This window comes from Chiloscyllium punctatum, unplaced genomic scaffold, assembly GCF_047496795.1.
Source record: "Chiloscyllium punctatum isolate Juve2018m unplaced genomic scaffold, sChiPun1.3 scaffold_85, whole genome shotgun sequence".
Lineage (NCBI taxonomy): Eukaryota > Metazoa > Chordata > Chondrichthyes > Orectolobiformes > Hemiscylliidae > Chiloscyllium > Chiloscyllium punctatum.
In genome coordinates, this window is record NW_027309819.1 from 97,645 (window position 1) to 113,474 (window position 15,830).

The 15,830-nt window shown below is 43.2% G+C and overlaps 1 long non-coding RNA gene across 6 annotated transcripts in view; it reads left to right on the forward strand.

The window, feature by feature from the left end:
- LOC140471431 (uncharacterized) overlaps positions 1-15,830 on the forward strand; it is a 128,671-nt gene that overhangs the window by 54,961 nt on the left and 57,880 nt on the right. For 3 of the 6 annotated variants that reach the window (XR_011957044.1, XR_011957041.1, XR_011957045.1), the window contains exons 1-3: positions 4-145; positions 7,321-7,536; positions 7,648-7,754. This is a non-coding gene — a long non-coding RNA (uncharacterized lncRNA). Of the gene's footprint in view, positions 1-3; positions 146-6,551; positions 6,601-7,320; positions 7,537-7,647; positions 7,755-13,205; positions 13,332-15,830 lie in introns of those variants that run through there. The other 3 variants (XR_011957040.1, XR_011957042.1, XR_011957043.1) reach the window with 3 other exon arrangements.

Sequence of the window (15,830 nt, forward strand, 5' to 3'; positions counted from 1 at the left end):
GGTGATCAGTGAGTTGAGAGAGAATATTCATATCTGCACAGACTGATGGGTAAAATATTAATCATTATCAATTGCTTTGTCGAGTTATAATCATGGAGATGTCTAACATGGAAATTGTCTGGTCCAAATCAACCATACCGGCCAGGTATGTAAATCACCAACTGTGTTGGGAGTTTGAAAAGAAGTTTCTTTCTCGAGTAGTGTGAATCGATTGGAAATATGTACGTTATCCGATTTACATTTCAACTACAGTATTTTTAAAAATCTCACATTGATTTATGAGAGACGTTTAATGCTCCACTATGTCGTGAGAATGATCAATCCTGCAAAATAGTTTGCTCTCTGACCAATCCTGAAGCGTTCACTCCCGAGAATGCTTTGGCCCCTCTCCTCATTCACTCTGGTTAAAGGACCGGCCGCTACTCGGTCCTCCTGTTCCGCCCCTTCCTCCCAATTGCAGAGTTGATTCAGGTGTGACTTAGCAGGCAAGGGACAAAGGAAGTTCAAGTCGATGTTTTGTGACGCGGTGAAAATATCCCGAATCTTGAACGAGAGGCCTGGGTTCAATTCACAGCTTGTGCAGATGTGTGTAATAACAACTTTAGCAGGTTCATTAGGAAAACTAAGGGAAGTCAGGAAGAGAGTGAAAACAAGAGAAAATGCATGCAATGTGATGGGGCTTTCAATGCTCAGATGATTTGACTCTTTACCAAGCGTTTCAGGGTCCCAGTACAAACTGTTGCACTGCTCTTCGTGCACAGCCAGATACCACGATTGTGGGGGCAAAATGTTGTGGTGATTATACAGATGCTTTTCTGGAAGGCGCTCGGTTTTTGTGGTGAAAACAGTTGAGAAGGAGTCGGGTTTTGGATGGAGATACCTGTCTCCCTCCTGTTGCAGCCTCTTATTATTGCCCTGACTCTACCTCGTACATGGAGAAAGTAAGGACTGCAGATGCTGGAGATCAGAGCTGAAAAATGTGTTGCTGGAAAAGCACAGCAGGTCAGGCAGCATTCGCTACCTTGTACATGTTTGGTTGAGATCAGTGACACTTTGTAAGCTCACAATACAAGATCCATCACTCTGTTTAAGACAGTAAAAATCTCTTGTAGCACAATAGCCAGAGAAAAACACAGCGCAGAACAGGCCCTTCAGTCCTTGATGTTGCGCCGACCTGTGAACTATTCTCAGCTCGTCCCCCTACACTATCCTGAAATCACCCATGTGCTTATCTAAAGGACTGTTTAAATCTCACTAAATTGGCTGAGTTAACTACATTAGTAGGTAGTGGATTCCACGCGCTAACCAGTCTCTGAGAAAAGAACCTGCCTCTGACATCTGTCTTAAATCTATCACCCCTCAATTTGTAGTTATGCCCCCTCATACACACTGATGTCATCATCCTAGGAAAAAGACTTTCACTGTCTACCCTATTTAAGCCTCTGATCATCTTTTATGTCTCTATCAAATCCTCTGTTAGCCGCCTTCTTGCCAATGAGAACACGTTCAAATTGCTCAACCTTTCCTCATAAGACCTTCCCTCCAGACCACACAACATCCTGGTAAATCTCCTCTGCACCTCTTCCAATGCTTCCACATCCTTCCCGAAATATGGCACCAAAACTGCACACAATATTCCAAATATGGCCGCACCAGTGTTTTGGAAAGTTGCAGCATGATATTGTGGTTCCAGAACTCAATCCATCTATGAATAAAACCTAACACACTGTATGCCACCTTAACAGTACTGTACACCTGGGTGGCAACGTTCAGGCATTTATGTACGTGGACTCCAACATCCCTCTGCACATCTACATTACCAAGAATGTTTCCATTGACCCAGTACTCTGCCTTCCTGTTATTCTTCACAAAGTGTATCACCTCACATTTAGCTGCATTGAACTACATTTGCCACCCTTCAGCCCAATTCTGCACTTTATCCAAGTCCCCTTGCAACCTGTAATATTCTTCCACACTGTCCACTACTCCACTGACTTTCGTGTCGTCTGCAAATTTACCAATCCATCCACCTATGCCTGCATTTAAGACTTTTATAAAAAATTACAAACAGCAGTGGTCCCAAAACAGATCCTTGTTGCACACCACTAATAACCGCACTGGAGGCTGATTATTTTCCATCATCCACCACTCACTGCCTTCTTTCAGAAAGCCAGTTTCTAATCCAAACTGCTAAATCACACTCAATTCCATGTCGCTGCATTTTATCTAAGAGCCTTCCATTTGGAACCTTATCAAAGACTTTACTGAAGTCCATGTATACCACGTCAACTGCCCTATCCTCATCTATATGCTTGGTCACCATCTCAAAAATACTCAATGAAGTTTGTGAGACAAGACCTGCCCTTGACGAAACCATATTGACAATCTGAAATCATATTGTTGTTTGCCAGATGATTACAAATATTGTCTCTTATATCCTTTCCAAAACCTTTCCGGCAACAGAAGTAAGGCTCACTGGAATATAATTAACTGGGTCATCTCTACTGGCCTTCTTGATCAAGGGCATAACATTTGCAATCATCCAGTCCTCTGGTACTGAACATGTAGGCAATGACGACTCAATATCAAAGCCTAAGTATTTGCTATCTTCTCCCTAGCTTCCCAGAAAATCCACAGATAAATCCCATCCAGCCCAGGGAACTTGTCTACTTTCAATCCTTTTAGAATTGATAACACCTGTTCGTAACTAACCTCGATCCTTTCTCGTCTAACATCTTCTACCTCATTATTGTCTGCGATATTCTCATTTTCCTGAGTGAAAACCAATGAGAAATATTCGTTTAGCACCTCTCCAATTTCAATAGTGTCCACACTCAACTTCCCACTCCTGTCTTTGATTGGCCCTATTCCTACCCTATCCTTTATTCCTCACATACCTAAAGAAAGCTTTAGGGTTCTCCTTTATTCTATTTGCTAAAGACTGCTCATGTCCTCTCTTTGCTCTTCTTAACTCTCTTTAAGTCCTTCCGAGGTGATCTGTAAGTCTGCATGGCCTCATCAACACATAAGCCTCCTACTTCTTCTGAACAAGAGATGCAATTTCTGTGGTAAACCACAGTTCCCTTACCTTATCACTTCCTCCCTGCCTGACAGGGACATACCAATCAAGGACACGCAATATTTGTTCCTTAAACCAGCTCCACATTTCTATTGTCTACATCCACTGCATTTTGCTACCCCATTCTATGCATCCTAAATCTTGCTGAATTGCATTATTATTGCCACTGCCCCATTGATAATTCTTCACCTGTGGCACGTACCTATCACTTTTCATCGCTAAACTAAACATAACTGAATTGTACTAATCTCTCCAAAGTGCTCACCTACAACTGAACCAAACACCTAGTCCGGTTCATGACCAAGCACCAGATCCAATGTGGCATCCCCTCTCGTCGGCCCTTCGACATACTGTGTCAGGAAACCCTCCCGTACACCTTGGACAAAAACTGATCCATCCAACATACTAGAGTAATAGCATTTTCAGTCAATGTTTGGGAAGTTAAAGTTCCCCATAATGACCACCATGTTACTTTCGCTCCTACCCAGAGTATTTTTGCTAATACTCTCTTCCCCCTCCCTGGAACTCTGCAGCAGCCTATTAAAAAGTCCAAGCAGTGTGACCTCCCCTCTCCTGTTTCTAACTCAGCCCACACTACTTCAGTAGAGAAGTCCTCATCAAATGTTCTCTCAGCCACCGTTATACTATCCTTGACTAACATAACATGCATGGGCCCATTGCGGTGCTTCAAATTCCATGAGGCAGCCATACTGTCTATGACAGACAGACTCAGTCCAGAACCTCCTCTGTCCTTAAGACTTTAAACACTGCCTGCACTCCTCGATTTCCCCTTTGCACGTTGCCTTTCCAACCCACCCCACCTGCATCACTCCGCAATTGGAACTGTCAAGGGCAGAAGTCTGTGGAAAACCCTCCCTAACCTTCTCTATCCTCTTTTAAGATGCATTTTAAAATCATTCTCTTTAATCAATGTTTTGATCATCCATGAAGCACCTTAGGAGATTTGCCATTGTGAAAGATTCCATACAATGCAAGTAGTTGTTTTTATTGCCATACATTAGGAGAAACAGGAATGATGCTTTCAAAATGTTAACAAGAAAGTCACTGATAGGCGCAGTGTGTAGGCCAAATAATAATGTCACATTGGGATGGGCAATTATCAAAGAAGTAACTAAAGCCTGTAAAAATGGCATGTCTATTACCATGGGTGATTTGAATCTACAAGTAGATTGGTCGAACCAGCTCAGTCAGGGTAGCCATGAGGAGTTCATTAAGTGTATCCATGATAGTTTTTTTGAACAGTATGAAATGGAACTGACAAGGAGCAAGCTATCCAAAATCTGGCCCCTGTGCAATGAGACAGGAATAATTAATGACCTCAGTGTTAGGGATCCTCTTGGAAGAAGTGATCACTGTATGATTGAAGTTAGAACACATATGGAGTGTGTAAAGATAAAATCTAATACCTTGGTCCTGTGCTTGAACACGGGGAACTAAAATAGAATGAGGGAGAACCTGGATAATGTAGACTGGAAACAAAGATTTTATGGTGGGACAGTTGATGAGCAGTGAAAAATTTTCAAAGACATTTTAGGAAGTGCTCAGCAAAAACATATTCCAGTGAAAAGGAAGGACTGTAAGAAAAGGTGGTGGACAAAAGATAGGGAATTCTACACTAGTTCGTTTATTCTCTGTAGTTAGAAAGATGCTTTGGTCTATTATCAAGGAAGAAAAAGCAGGGAATCTCGATAGAAATTGTCCCATTGGGCAGACAGAGCATGGATTCATGAAGGGCAGGTCATGCTTGACAAATCATTTGGAATTCTGTGAAGACATTTCGAGCAAGGTGGACAATGGGGACCCAGTGGATGCGGCGTGCCTGGATTTCCAAATGGCCTTCAACAAGGTGCCACGCAAGAGGCTGTTGCATTATATAAGGGTGCATGGGATAGAGTATTAGCATGGAAAGAAGATTGGTTGATTAACAGGAAGCAAAGAGTGGGGATAAATAAACCTTATTCTGGCTGGCAATCAGTAGCTAGTAGTGTGCCTCTAGGATCAGTGTTGGGACTGCAATTATTTAGAATTGGTACAGATGATTTGGAGTTGGGGACCACATGTAGGGTGTCAAAGTTTGCATCTTAGACTAGGATGAGTAACAGAACAAAGTGTGCGGAGGACTGGGAAACTTTGCAGAGGAACAGAGATACATTGAGTGAGTGGGCAATGGTTTGGCAAGTGGATTATTATGTTCATAAATGTAAAGTCATACTCTTTGGTTGGAGTAATATTAGTAAAAAGTTTACTATTTGAATTTTTAAAAAATGCATTATTTGCTATGCAAAGGCACCTGAACATCCTTCTGTATGAGGGTTGGTCACCAGGTACAACAATCAATTCAGAAGACAAATAGAATATTGTCCTTCATTGCTGAAGGGATTGTGGTTAAAAGCAGAGGTGGGCTATAGTGGGTGCTGGTGAGCCCACACCTGGAGTACTCCATGTAGTTTTTATCTCCTTTCTTGCTCAAGGATGTACTGGCCCTAGAGGGGGTGCAGAGGAGGTTAACTATGTTGACTCCGGAGGTGAGGAGTTTGGTTTAACAGAGACTGAGTAGATTGGGATTATATTCATTGGAATTCAGAAGAATGGAAAGATATAAAATAATGAATGGAATGGATAAAATAGAAATAGAGAGAATGTTTCCACTGGCCGGTGAAGCTAGGACAAGAGGGCATCACCACAAGATTAGAGGCAGCAAATTTAGGACTGAATTGAGAAGGAACTTCTTGACCTCTATGGAATGCATTGCCCAGGGAAGTAGTTGATGCTAGTTCAGAAAATGTTTTTAGAGCTAAGTTAGTTTTTTAAAAAGAGAAATAATTAATTAAGGAATACGGTAAGAACGTGGGTAAATGGTTCTGCGTCCACAAAATGATCAGCCATGATCTTATTGAATGGTAGAGCAGGCTCGAAGGGCAGGACAGCCTTCTACTTTTCCTAGATCTTTTGTTCTTGTATTATGCATTCCTCCATCACTCGTGACTTGGAGTTGTTGGATTAGGATGGACAAAATTAAAATTCACAGAACACCAGGTTATAGTTCAACAGGTTTATTTGGAAGCACTACTTTGCCGGTCCTTCATCAGGTGGTTGTGTGATTTTTAACTTTGTCCCTCACTCTTGTAATTGAGAAACAGCAACAAAAGCCACGAAGCAGTGTGCAAGCTCCAGCCAACAGTTGGTATTGTGCAGAATGAAGAAGGTTATCTCAGAATACAATGGGATATTGATCAGATGGGCCAGTGGGCTGAGGACAGGCAGATAGGATTTAATTTAGTTAGATGAGGTTAGTATATCTGGTCGTCATAGACAGGTTGGACCGAAGAAGTGATTGATGTCAGCGGCGGACCAATGGAAAGGCAGGGGCGGAGCTGGAGGACCTGGCGGGGCAGTTGGTCCTCCGACCAATCAGTGAATAAGAGCGGCACTAGACTATACCACGTGATCACCCTCGCGGTGGGCGTGGATTTTAGGGACATATGTGCGGAGAGCTGTCGGTAAGGAAAGAAACAGCAGGAAGTGGGAGGGAAATGGTGTTGGTATGGTCTGAGAGGTTTTACTATCATTTGCTGCACATCGGAAAATACAAATTTGAAACTTACAGTCCCGTTTTTGCAGCAAATGGGAATATGCCTCGTTGAGTAATCGGCCCGAGTGAGCGCCGCCATCTTTATTCGGGGCAATGAGTCACTGGACACGTGCGCGGCCGCCAGCTTTGTAGGGGGCAAAGTTCAGAGGGATGTATGTACAGCCTTCCCTGGGAAAAAGAGTCATAGGGCAGGATTTACACAGCATATTCAAACCCAGAGAAGTGCATTTTTTTCTGGATTTGTTTCGTCATTCACTTAAATGATTTGGATGTGAATAGAGGCCGTATAGTTAGGAAGTTTGCAGGTGACACCAAAATTGGAGGTATTGTGGACAATGAAGACGGTTATCTCAGAGTACAGTGGGATATTGATCAGATGGACCAATGGGCTGAGGAGTGCCAAAAAGGATTAAATTTGGGGAAATTAGGTTAGGCTATCTGGTTGGCATAGGTTGGACCGAAGAAGTCTGTTTCTGTGTTAGACATCTTTGACTGTGGGATCATAAAAGTGAACTCTGCTCTGGTTCACCTCTGGGTTCTCTGATGTCCACTTGTTCATTATCTAGCTTCCTCAGTCTCTCGTGGGTAAATTTTTGATCTGTATAGTATTTTACTATTACTTTCACAGCTGCTTTGTAAATGAATTGAAGAATGTAGAGCTGGAAAAACACAGCAGCGCAGGCAGCATTCGAGGAGCAGGAGTATCAACGATTCGGCATAAGCCCTTCTTCAGGAATGCAAATGAATTGTCCACTGCTGCCCGGCTCCTGACCGTATGATGTTCCATTATCAGTTTATCTTTTCCACAATATCTTTGACGGTCAAGAATTCTTTTTTCCAATAAGTGAGTGCATTTTCCTTCAATTTTCTGACAGTCAAATTCTGCACCATTTTCATTCCCTGTAATTCATATTGCACTCCCTGAAACATCAACTGTGTATTTCTCCTTCCACAGAAACCAGTGATCAATGCCAAAGCCTTGTTGCCTGTGGAGAGGGTAATGTTTGACTTCCTTGTACTGCTGCAGTTTGTGTGGTGAAGGTGCTCCCACAACGTGGTTGGGTAAGAGACATTACAGATTATTCACTCAGCGATATTGAAGAGTAGAAGATATCTGTACAAATCATCATGGTTTTAATTTCACAAAAATATGATTGAGAACTTTTGACATAAGGCTACAGATGGAGAATATTGTGTCCAGTGATCAAAACCATTGCCAAATAAGCAGTTTTTCAAGAATGCCTTAAAGGAAGAAAGTAGATCTTAGAGGGTTAGAGTGGGGATTCCAGACCATGTTCCCTTGGAGTCTATAGAAACAGTCACACAGGTGAACTCAAAAATAAACACATCATTGAGAGTCTGAACTAAAATGAGTTATTGAGATATGAAAGGGTGTGTGGTGCAGGGAGATAGGAATGATTACAGCCAGGAATTAATTCAAAGGTGCGAAAGTAAATTGTTGTCGCTTACAAATGAGAGTCTTTTGATTGAACAGCAAGTTTTGGTACAAGTGAGCACTTCGGCAGTAGAGTTTTCAATATTCCAGAGATTATTGGGAGGGTGAATGTGGGATGCTGGCCAGGAGTGGGTTTAGATAATGAAATCTAGAGTTAACAAAAGGAATGAATGAGAGATTCAGTAAATGAGCTGAGACTGTGGTGACGTCAGGTGATATGACTGAAGTCGAAATAGTGGTCTTGGAGGGGGTCTGGCCTGTCATCCTCACCTCATTCAGCTGTTTGTCAGTTTGTGAATCAAGTGTGTAACAAGCTCAGGAACTGAGTGGCCCTGGCAGAACCCAAAATGGGCATCGCTGAGCAGTTGCTTGACAGCACTGTTGATGACACCTTCCATCACGTCACTGCTGAGCGAATGTGGACTGACGGAGGGCAATTGTCTGAGTTGGATCTACCCTGCTTTTTTGTGTTGGAACATCCCTGAGCAATGTTCCACAAAGTCGGTAGGTGCCAGTGCTGGAGCAGTACTTGTCTTGGTGGGCAGCAAGTTCTGGAGCACAGCCAACAGTATTATTGCCAGAATATTGGCAGGGCCCATACCTTTACACTGCTTATCCATTTCTTGATCTGATTTGAAATGAGTTTTCAACCAAGTTGATTCATATCTGTGATGTGAGGGACCAATGGAGAAGGCTCATCCACTTGGCACTGCTGGCTGAGAATCGCTGCTAATGCTGTCCTCTTATCTGTTGCATGAATGTGTGAGACCCTTCCATCGTTAAGGGTGGGGATATCTGTGATGCTTCCTCCAGTGAGTTGTTTAATTGTCCATCACTATTCTTGACTAGGTGTGGCAGAACTGCAGAAATCAGATCTAATCTGTTGGTTATGGGATCACTTAGTTCTATTTGGTGTTGCTTGTGGTGTTTGGCATGCAGGTTTGGTAGCTGCACCAGGTTGGCACCTCATTTTTAGGTATGCCTGGTACTGCTCCTGGCATGCCCTCCTGCATTCACCATTGAACCAGGGTTGATTCCCCTGGCTTGATGTTAATGGTTGAGTGGTGGATATCAGGCCATGAGATTTCAGATTGGGCTGGAGTACAGTTCTGCTGCTGTTGTTGGCCCACAGTGAGGCGGAAGTTGCAGGGTCAAGAGGGCTGATTTTGTGGTTGTATTTGCTTGTGCATTGGTCGATGTAATGTGGTCCATCTAGTTTCATTCCTTTGTTGAAACTGTGCAGTGATTAATACAATGAGTGACTTGATGGTCCACTGTCGGGTTTCTTTCCCTCAAGGACATTGTCAATAGCAGAAAAACATCCCCAGTGGTTCCATGGCAAACAGTAGATTCTTCATTCCAGTTAATTTTTTCTTGACTTCAGAGCCACCCTCTACCAATTTGGGATTCAAACCTGAACTTCAGTTGTATATTTTAATATTCTTGATAAATACGACAGGTTTGTTCACTTATTTTTAGAATCACTATCACAGGTTTTGTTTATTGTTTTGGAAATAAAAACAATGTCCATTATCCTGTCTCCTCCATCCTCCCCTCCAACAACAAGAGTGAGGAGCACATGGAGTTTCTCTGTCAATAACATTGAGACAATCCGATCAGCTGCCTCTGCTTCTTTCCTCCCTCTCCACGAGCCCACCAAGCCATTCTGCCTCACAAGGATGCTCCTCATGTAAGTCCTAAACTTGCATTTCCTAGAGTCCCTTGTCAAGCCTTATTTGAGGTCATCTTGGCCATTTACCCTAGTGTAGCTAAATCATGGACATTCCAAATCTCTGTCTCATCCTCCTGCTTGTCACCGTCATTTCCGCCCGCACCTCCCCCCCACCCCCCGCCTTGCAATTCACAGATATTGTTCCTTGTTCTGTCTGTCTGTCTTTTCTGGTTATGTCCTTCTCTCCCATTCTGCTAAAACCTAATATTTGACCTCACCCTCATTGGAAAATCCTGCTCGATCTCCACTCTCCCTTTCTGAATTCATTGTATTTGGTGTCCCTCCAGGATCTATCCTTAGTCCGTCCTGTTTCTCACCTACATACTGCCACGAGGTAACATCGCCCAAAAGCACTGTGTTAGGTTTCACATGTACACTGACAATGTCCAGCTCTCCCTTCCCATCTTCCGTCTCCATTTCTCCACTATTACTCAGTTATCAATCTGCTTACCACGCTTCGATTAGCTGCAATTCACTCCAATGAAACACCGCAATTGTTAAACCCATTGCCTTCAGTTGCTATTCCAAATTCATTTCCCTTACTGCTGTGCCCCTCCCTCTCACTGGGAAGTGTCTACACTCTTCATAATATTGCTTTCATATCTGACCCCAAGGTGTCCTTCTGATCAGACATCTACACAATCACAAACACCAGGAATTCCAATCTCTAAAATGCTGCTTGTCTCCTTCTCACCCCAGCTTCATTGCGACTGAAACCCTAACCTGTGTCAGTGTTGCCTTTAACTTAACAAATCTGAAACAGAACCCTTGATTCCGCGACTGACCCAGAATCTGGTTCAAGACACATCCTCTCCATATTTATCCTGTCAAACCTCGACAGCATTCTGTATGTTTCAGAGATCATCTCTCATTCTTCCAAAGTCCAGTGAGTAGATTCCCAACTTATTCAGCCTTTGCTTACAGGATAATCCCTTCAAAACAGGGATCATCCCAATGGATCTTCTCTGAAATGCCTCCAATAAACTGCTCTATTTCATGAACTAAAGTGACCAAATCTGTTCACGTTACTCCAGATGTGGTCTCACTTGCCATTTGTTTAGTTGCCCTAAGGTATATGCACCAAACTCTGAAATTGCAAACTCTTTGAAATAAGGGACAGCATTCCATTCCCTTTCCTGATTCCATGTTGTAACTGTGTGCTCGCTTTCTGTGTTTCCTGCTCATTTTCCCCCAGTCCCTTTGTGGTGCAGCTTTCTACAGTTTATCCCAAGTTATACTCTATTTGCCAACTAGTTGCCCAGGTTTCCTGTGCATATTTATCTCTAAACTGTTTATAATCCTTTTGGAACTTTCCTGTTATGCCTTTTCTAGGAGATTTCCCCCCTCATTATTCGAAACATGTACTGTGAGCACTGGGCAGTGGGAAGCATGCTCAGTTGCTATCTTTCAGGGATACTCTGTTTCATGACTGAGAGGAGCTTGCTGCCCATTGGTCAGAATGGAGACAACTTGCCCATCAAGGTGCATGAGCCTTTCACACCCCATGTCTTATTGAGGAGGCACAGCGGCAGAATGGAAGGAAAGAAAAGGAAGCAAATCCTGCTCTCCACATCTCACTGAATCTTGGGACATTCTGTCTCATGTTCAGTCACATGAAGTCCCAAGGTGGAAACTCATCAATACCCACATAGATTTGCCCTTGAAGTTCCTGCTAACCTCCGCCAGGGGTAATGTGTACAGTCCTCCTGTGCCAGGAGGAGGGGATTGTATGTGTTTCAAACTTGAACTGACAGTGACGGATTTTATAAACTTGTATTACAGGCAGATATTCAGATGGAAATCTCAGTCATTATAACGCCAAACTCTGACAGAATTACTCAATACATCAGGACCTGGATATTCATATTGTGTGAGAGTATTGTGTTCCAGATCAATACCATTTGCTGAATAAAAGATCTCCTTTGAATCAAACCATCCTCTCAATAGATCTTCCCAAATCTTCAACATGTGTCCTGTAACCCTTGTATAATGAGCTGATGGGTCTAAGGTTTATTATTACAACGTGTAACTTTTGTAAACCGCTTTGTCACAGCTCTCCAAATTTCCTTTGCTACAAGGAGAACTCCTCAGTTTCCCCAAACCCCTGATTCCCCAATGTCTGTTTTCTCTCTATAAGGTACACATCAGGATTGTGTTGGAACATTCTCCACTTGCCTGCATCAGTGCACCCCCCCACCCCCCCAACAATATTAAAGAAAGTGAACATCCTCCAGGGTAAAGCACTGTACCTGAGTGGTTTCCCGTCCACCACCTTCAGCATTCCCTTTCCCCACCCTCGAGGCACAGTGGCATCACTGTAAAAGATCAAGTCAGCATTGTCCTACCCGACCATAGGACTGCTCACTCATTAGAGAGAGATGTCTAGTAGTGGTTAACCTGAATATTACCACAGCACATGCAAGGGGAGAGGTTGAAAAGGAGAGTCCATTAATTGCGGATGGTTATTCTTGATGTGTATTAGCAACACACATGTCACGTGAACAATTAATGTTAAAAAAGCCCCACAAATTCTGCAACTAAAATCCCCCATTCCTTGAACCATCCTGGTAAATCTCCTGTGCCCCCTGTCAGGGACCCTGCCATCCTTCCCAATGTGTGGGCGATCTGTGGTGCGCACAGACCCAGCATCTCTGAACCCTGTGGGTGATAGCATAAAACAACAGTTGCACTAAACCTCACTGTCTGGAAGAGAGTGAGAGACAGAAATCCCGAAGGCATTTAAAATCTATTTAGGATCACACGTGCAAGGCCAAGACTAACAGGTCTATGGCCTCTGTGCTGGAAAATGGGATTAAAATAGTTAGCTGGGAGATTTCTTTACAGCATAAACCCAATGGACCACAAAACCGTTTTCTGTCATGTAGACCACAGATGCGTAATATAGGAATATGACAAGCCACAAATAGAAACCGGGTCAGAGAAGGTGATATTAGAATAGATGATACGTGATTGATTAATGTTTTTTGGAGGAAATGTGACAGAGGTTAAGTGGGACATTGTGGAGCTCTGGGTGCAGGAATCTGAAATAAAAATGGGTTATCCTGAAGGCTGGAATGAAAGAAAGGCACATCACAGAGATTTGAGAGGGTGGACAAGATTAAAGATACAAAGTGTGTTGAGACTGGAGGAGATTAGAGGTTGGAGGATGTTGCAGAGATTTTGAGATGTCTTTGATACAGAGATAGTGATAGTTCTGAGGCTAGAGATGAATTATAGAGATAAGGATGAGTTGTTAGCTTTCCCAACCCGACCTCTTCACTGATAATGATTGTTTCTCTGTCCTCATCTGCCATTGCCTCCATAGGCCTGCGACAATGAGAGTACACAGATAGTATGTTCCTGTTAAGGCCAAGGCTGGGAGGCATCGAGAATGCTGCATGACCTGAGAAATTGAGGCTCTGGTCAAGAAAATGAAGGAAGGATATGGCAGGTGCAGACCCCTCTGTGTTTGTGTGAATCCATAGAGGATGATAAGAGAAGTAGGAGTATACTCGCAGAAAACCAGAAGGCAAAAAAGGGGACATGAGATAGCTTTGGGAAATAGGTTTAAGGAGAATCCAAAGAGATTCTACAAATACACTAAAGAGAAAAGAATAACTAGGCAGAGAATAGCCACCCTCAAAGATCAACAAGACTGTCTATGGAACAGCAGGAGGTGGGAGAGATTTTAAGTATTTGATGTCAGATTTTAATGAAAGGGGATATGAAAGTTAGAGAAGTTGGAGAAATAAATAGTGATAACTTGGCAAGTGTACATATTACAGAGGAGGTGGTACTGGATGTCTTAAAATGCATAAAGGTGGATAAATCCCTGAATCTGATCAGGTGTATCCCAGAACTTTGTGGGTAATTAGGGAAGCTTTTGCCGGGCCCCTCGCTGCGATATTTGTATCATCGATCGCCACAGGTGAGGTGCTGGAAGACTGGCGCCATTATTTGAGAAAGGTGGTAAGGAAAAGCCAGGGAACTATAGACCGGTGAGCCTGAAGTCAGTGGCAGAGAAGTTGTTGGAGGGGATTCTTAGGGACAGGATTTACGTGTCATTGGAAAAACAAGAAATGATTCGGGAGAGTCAGCATGGCTTTTCTTTTGAAATCAGTAACTTGGACTTGAGAAAGACACAAGGTTTCACATAACACACTGGTTAGCAGGTTCAGTACCATAGAATTCTGGCGGAACTAGCTGTTTGAATACGGAATTGGCTGGAAGGTCAACGAGTCAGAGATGGACAGCACAGAAACAGAGACCTGTCGGTCCAACCAGTACATGCTGATCAGATATCCCAATGTAATCTAGTCCCACCTGTCAGCACCCGGCCCATATCCTTCCTATTCATATACACATGAAGATGTCTTTTAAATGTTGCAATCGTAATGGCCTCCACCACTTCCTCTGGCAGCTCATTCCATACACGTCCCACCCTCTGTGTGAAAACGTTGCCTCTCAAGTCTCTTTAAAGTCTTTCCCCTCATACCATAAACCTATGTCCTCTAGTGCTGGAATCCCCGACGCCAGGGAAAATACTTTGTCTATTTATCCTATCCATGCACCTCAGGTTTTCATATACATCGATAAGATCACCTCTCAGCCTCCGACGCTGCAGGGAAAACAGCCCCAGTCAATTCAACCTCTATTCAACCCCCAGCCTAGCTCAAATCCTCCAACCATGGCAACATTCTTGTAAATCTTTTCTGAACCCTTTCAAGTTTCACAACATCCTTCCAATAGGAGGGTGACCAGATTTGTACGCAACATTCCAAAAGTGGCCTAACCAATGTCCTGTACAGCTGCAACATGATCTCATAACTCCTGTACTCAATACTTAGTCCGATAAAGGCAAGCATTCCAAATGCCGCCTTCACTATCCTATCTACCTGCACTCCAAGGTCTCTTTGTTCAGTAACACTCCTCAGGACCTTACCATTAAGTGTATAAGTCCTACTAAAATTTGTTTTCCCAAAATGCCACTCCTCAGCCCATTCACCCATCTGACCGAGATCCCATTGTACTCTGAGGTAATCTTTTTCACTGTCCACTACACCTCCAGTTTTGGTGTCAACTCACTAACTTTACCTCCTATGTTCACATTCTAAGTCATTGATATAAATGACGAAAGGTAGTGGATCCAGCAGTGATCCTTGTAACACTCCATTCGTCACAGGCCTCCAGTCTGAAAAGCGACCCTCCATCACCACCCTCTGTCTTCTGCCTTTGAGCCAGTTCTGTATCCAAATGGTTAGATCTCCCTGTATGCCATGAGCTCTAACCTTGCTGAGCAGTCAGTGTCATAGTGCAGGATGCTTTTTGGACTGGAAGCCTGTGATGAGCAATATGCTGTCAGGCTGGGTGCTGGGTCCACTGCTTTTTGCCATTTATATAAATGATTTCTATGTGAATATCGGAGCTATGGTTAGTAGGTTTACAATAGACACCAAAATTGGAGGTGCAGTGGATAGCAAAGTTACCTGAAAGTACAATGAGACTCCGATCAAATGGGCTGAGGAGTGGCAGATGCAGTTTAATTTAGATATATGTGAGGTTCTGCATTTTGGAAAAGCAAATCAAGGCAGGACTTCTACACTTAATGGGAAGGTCCTAGGGAGTGTTGCTGAACAAAGAGATCTTGGAGTGCAGGTTCATAATTCCTTGATAGTGGAATCATAGATAGGCAGGGTAATGAAGAAAGTGTTTGGTGTACGTGCCTTTATTGGTCTGTGCATTGAGTACAGGAGTTGTGACGTCATTTTGCGGCTGTACAGGACATTCCTTCAGCCACTTCTGGAATTCTGCTTTCAGTCCTGGTCTCCCCGCTATTGGAATGATATTGTGAAACTTGAAAGGATTCAGAAAAGATGCAAAGATGTTTCCAGGGTTGAGGGATTGAGCTATAGGGAGAGGCTGAATAGACTGAGGCTGTTTTCACTGGAGA